At 45.0% G+C, this 5617-nt stretch overlaps 1 long non-coding RNA gene across 1 annotated transcript; it reads left to right on the top strand.

Annotated features, from left to right (window-relative positions):
- The first annotated feature begins 343 nt into the window (after positions 1–343).
- LOC123728175 (uncharacterized) lies at positions 344–1897 on the top strand. The gene is made up of 2 exons (XR_006760025.1): positions 344–470; positions 627–1897. It is a non-coding gene; the product is annotated as an uncharacterized lncRNA (long non-coding RNA).
- Positions 1898–5617: the final 3720 nt, after the last annotated feature.

Raw genomic sequence — 5617 nt, 5'->3', positions numbered from 1 at the left:
AGGTGCTAGGGTTCAGGGTTAGGGTTAGATGAAGGTGCTAGGGTTCAGGGTAAGGGTTAGATGAAGGTGGTAGGGTTTAGGGTAAGGGTTAGATGAAGGTGGTAGGGTTCAGGGTTAGATGAAGGTGCTAGGGTTCAGGGTAAGGGTTAGATGAAGGTGGTAGGGTTCAGGGTTAGGGTTAGATGAAGTTGGTAGGGTTCAGGGTTAGGGTTAGATGAAGGTGGTAGTGTTCAGGGTAAGGGTTAGATGAAGGTGCTAGGGTTCAGGGTTAGGGTAAGATGAAGGTGGAAGGGTTCAGGGTTAGGGTTAGATGAAGGTGCTAGGGTTCAGGGTTAGGGTTAGATGAAGGTGGTAGGGTTCAGGGTTAGGGTTAGATGAAGGTGCTAGGGTTTAGGGTAAGGGTTAGATGAAGGTGGTAGGGTTCAGGGTTAGGGTTAGATGAAGGTGCTAGGGTTCAGGGTTAGATGAAGGTGCTAGGGTTCAGGGTTCAGGGTTAGATGAAGGTGCTAGGGTTCAGGGTTCAGGGTTAGATGAAGGTGCTAGGGTTCAGGGTTAGGGTTAGATGAAGGTGCTAGGGTTCAGGGTTAGGGTTAGATGAAGGTGCTAGGGTTCAGGGTTAGATGAAGGTGGTAGGGTTCAGGGTTAGGGTTAGATGAAGGTGCTAGGGTTCAGGGTTAGATGAAGGTGGTAGGGTTCAGGGTTAGGGTTAGATGAAGGTGGTAGGGTTCAGGGTTAGATGAAGGTGGTAGGGTTCAGGGTTAGGGTTAGATGAAGGTGCTAGGGTTCAGGGTTAGATGAAGGTGGTAGGGTTCAGGGTTAGGGTTAGATGAAGGTGGTAGGGTTCAGGGTTAGATGAAGGTGGTAGGGTTCAGGGTTAGGGTTAGATGAAGGTGGTAGGGTTCAGGGTTAGATGAAGGTGGTAGGGTTCAGGGTTAGGGTTAGATGAAGGTGCTAGGGTTCAGGGTTAGATGAAGGTGCTAGGGTTTAGGGTAAGGGTTAGATGAAGGTGGTAGGGTTCAGGGTAAGGGTTAGATGAAGGTGGTAGGGTTCAGGGTTAGGGTTAGATGAAGGTGGTAGGGTTCAGGGTTAGGGTTAGATGAAGGTGGTAGGGTTCAGGGTTAGGGTTAGATGAAGGTGACAGTGGTAAGGTTAAGGCTGTTGGGGATATGATGAGTTAAAAGCCTCTAGCCAAGAATCCATGACAGATTAGCTCATGTACTTAACGTTGATCAATAAACTTGATAGTGTCGAAATGAACAGTGTAATGGATGGGCGTGAGCTGGCACTAACAGATATCTGTGTGTGGTACAATGACACGATTCAGGGACATTAGGAAATGCTTATTGTAAAAACCAATGAAAACTGAAACCTTTTCATATGGATAGCTGTTCCCTAGCCCAAATCATGATGTCACTGCACTAAGTTTGGACTTTGCACTTGAAGCTTTATCTTTTATCTTTGAGTTGTACTTGAAGTTCTATTGAGTCAAGACTCACCCACTGACGTGTCTGTTTGCCTGTCTGCCTGTCCGTCTGTCTTTCTAGAAAGCCTGGAGGAGATTTTTCTTTAATGGATGAGGGAAGGGACCGTTCTCTCCAGAGGAGTTGCTTGGATGGACAAGACGGAGACATAAAGGTGATTGGAGGGATTAGAGAAAGAGAGCTTCTGATTGGAGAAAGAGATTCTGACCTCCCGCCTTCAGTAACAAGGATTCATCCTGTTGTTGTATTCTGAACTAGCAGGGAATCTCTGTTACTGGGGGTGAGGGTTCCGTCACACACACGAAGACTCACACACAGACACACACCTTTGTTATTTTACTGCTTACACTTCTCCTGTACTGTCCTATGTATGTACTGTATCTAATTTGATTAAAGATGTGAGAAGATGTTCTTGACTTCTGGGGTCTGTATTATTAACTAGACTATGTTTGTGTGAGGAATTGCTTGACTCAGTGTTAAGGTTTTGCAGGGAGACAATATTGACTCAGTGTAGAGGTTTTGAAGGGAGACAGTATTGACTCAGTGTAGAGGTTTTGAAGGGAGACAGTATTGACTCAGTGTAGAGGTTTTGAAGGGAGACAGTATTGACTCATTGTAGAGGTTTTGCAGGGAGACAGTATTGACTCATTGTAGAGGTTTTGCGGGAGACAGTATTGACTCATTGTAGAGGTTTTGCAGGGAGACAGTATTGACTCAGTGTAGAGGTTTTGCGTGGAGACAGTATTGACTCAGTGTAGAGGTTTTGCAGGGAGACAGTATTGACTCATTGTAGAGGTTTTGCAGGGAGACAGTATTGACTCAGTGTAGAGGTTTTGCAGGGAGACAGTATTGACTCAGTGTAGAGGTTTTGCGGGGAGACAGTATTGACTCAGTGTCACGGGTGTCGTTGTGTAGCGATGACCAAAACGCAGCGGGAATGTGAATGCTCATCTTTATATTTATTAAGTAAAGAGAACACGGAAAAACAACAAAACAAAGAACGACAGATAACAGTTTAGCAGGCTAACAATAAGCAGTGCAAAATCAACTACCCACAAAAACCCCAGGTGAAAACAAGCTCCTAATATATGACTCCCAATCAGGAACAACGACGTACAGCTGTTCCTGATCGGGAGCCACACAGACAACAAAGAAATAGACAAACCAGAAAACCATAGAAAACCAAAACCAGAACATATACTAAAACCCCGGAATACATAAACCAAACACCCCTTTAATACTACACACACAACCCGAACCATATGAAACAAATACTCTTCTGCCACGTCCTGACCAAACTACAATACAAATACTCCCTCTACTGGTCAGGACGTGACACTCAGTGTAGAGGTTTTGCAGGGAGACAGTATTGACTCAGTGTAGAGGTTTTGCAGGGAGACAGTATTGACTCAGTGTAGAGGTTTTGCAGGGAGACAGTATTGACTCAGTTAAGATGTTTTGCAGGGAGACAGTATTGACTCAGTGTAGAGGTTTTTCAGTAAGACAGTATTGACTCAGTTAAGATGTTTTGCAGGGAGACAGTATTGACTCAGTTAAGATGTTTTGCAGGGAGACAGTATTGACTCAGTGTAGAGGTTTTGCAGGGAGACAGTATTGACTCAGTGTAGAGGTTTTGCAGGGAGACAGTATTGACTCAGTGTAGAGGTTTTTCAGTTAGACAGTATTGACTCAGTTAAGATGTTTTGCAGGGAGACAGTATTGCAATTTTCCTGTGTGTGTATTTACATTTCCCTCCTCTGAAATAAATAAATTGTATTTATCCAACCACTGACCCCCACCCCCACAGCCCTTTGTTGGTCTCACCCTGTTGGTTCCAGGACAGGGCCAGAGCATGGGGAGGGTGGAAGGAATAATCCTCATGTGGGCGGGTATTTACTTATCTGACACTTTCATCCAGCACACTATGAACCCCCGGGAACCTCTACACAAATGCACACACATGGCACACGGTTCAGTTCCCGCGGTAACAGTCCTAAACTACCCCCTCACCCACCCAACACACACACTCACACAAACACACTCAGATCCTGGGAGCAGTCCTGTGAGACCTCACGTTAACTCGCCGGTCGACGTTTGGCCATGACACACCGGCAAGGGTGTGATGCGGCGGAACGACCGGAAAAACAAACATGCCAAAACGATGGGATGGTGAGGGGTAATCAAACGGAGCAGAGGAATGCACGCACGCATGCACGCACGCACACACACACACACACACACACACACTTAAAGGTTAAGTAAACAAAACAAAGTGCTGATATGAATATGAGAGGAGTTGAGAAATGCTCCAGAGAGATGTATGTGGACCCTGTAGGTCTGTTAATGATTCTAGCTCTTATTACTGGATGGGAAAATATGATCTGATGTTATGTAGTCATCTGGTGTGTTGTTTAAGTCCCTCCGGAGCCCTTTCCCTTAAATGACCTGGATAGCAGTAAACTTCAAGCACGGCATGAGCTGAACACAGCCCTGCTTCCCAAAACTACACCTGCACGCTCAATATTACTGATGCCTACTACAGATCTGCCTGGTCAGGTATCTGGAAAGTCACTGGGAATCTGAAATCACTTATAGGAGGAGAGAAAGACAGATAGAGGGAGAGAGAGCGAGGGGAGATGATGGGAGGATGAAGAGAGATAGAGAGAGAACGTTTTAATAATAGAAGAAAATAATCATATAATTGCCCCAGGATTGGTCTTCAATGAAGCTTACAGTAAGTTCTAATTGTGTAAAGAAGAAGATTTGGAGACACAAGAACTTAACTTACTGTAAATCCAAACATGAGAGAGAAAGTTATCTCTAACAGCCTGATTTTGATTCCTTTGTGGTTGAATTAAGCCAGCGCTGTGTCTCCTCACTCAGTCTCTCTCTCAGACCTGGCCGGCTAAAGTGTATTATTTTCTGGAAATGTTTTCTGTTCAGACTCAGGGTCGCTAAAGTTAACCCTCATGAGCGCACGCACACACTTGATTGATCGCACACACACAACACACACACCGTCCCATACAGCCATCCATCACCATGGAAACATGGACATCCCTAAACAGATTTCTTCCTGATATCCCATCAGACAGACAGGGGATGGAGAGATAGAGAGAGGGATGAAGTTCATGGTAGGTGACTTTATGGTCGTCAAGGACAGAAGTATAGCGCTGTCTAACCACTAATCCTATTTCAATAACCAACCCTAACCTTACACATGACCCTTAACCCTAATCAGAACACACCTTTACCTTGTCAACAGCTCTAACAATATTGCCACCATTTTCCTCTAGCATGGCCGTCTAGTGCCTAGCAGGGCTCTGTATTGTAGGGTAATAGATCATTGGCCAGTGTGATGTCTACAGGTTTTGTAGGGGAATAGATCATTGGCCAGTGTGATGTGTACAGGTATTGTAGGGGAATAGATCATTGGCCAGTGTGATGTCTACAGGTATTGTAGGGGAATAGATCATTGGCCAGTGTGATGTCTACAGGTATTGTAGGGGAATAGATCATTGGCCAGTGTGATGTCTACAGGTATTGTAGGGGAATAGATCATTGGCCAGTGTGATGTGTACAGGTATTGTAGGGGAATAGATCATTGGCCAGTGTGATGTCTACAGGTATTGTAGGGGAATAGATCATTGGCCAGTGTGATGTCTACAGGTATTGTAGGGGAATAGATAATTGGCCAGTGTGATGTCTACAGGTATTGTAGGGGAATAGATCATTGGCCAGTGTGATGTCTACAGGTATTGTAGGGGAATAGATCATTGGCCAGTGTGATGTCTACAGGTATTGTAGGGGAATAGATCATTGGCCACTGTGATGTCTACAGGTATTGTAGGGGAATAGATCATTGGCCAGTGTGATGTCTACAGGTATTGTAGGGGAATAGATCATTGGCCAGTGTGATGTCTACAGGTATTGTCAGGTGGGTCATCTCTGTTCTGAGCCTGGAGGTAACCTCATACTTCCTGGGTATTACTGCTCCTCTCATGTCGCCATGGAGATACACTATTAATAGATAGCTGGGAGGCAGCAAGTCTAAGACCTGATCCACTAAGGTCATTTAAGTTCGACATAGCAGATATTTATGATAGTGAGTGCAGTTATTAAAACCAATTAGGTAT

This window comes from Salmo salar, chromosome ssa17, assembly GCF_905237065.1.
Source record: "Salmo salar chromosome ssa17, Ssal_v3.1, whole genome shotgun sequence".
NCBI lineage: Eukaryota > Metazoa > Chordata > Actinopteri > Salmoniformes > Salmonidae > Salmo > Salmo salar.
This window is presented reverse-complemented; position numbering and strand designations above follow the sequence as displayed.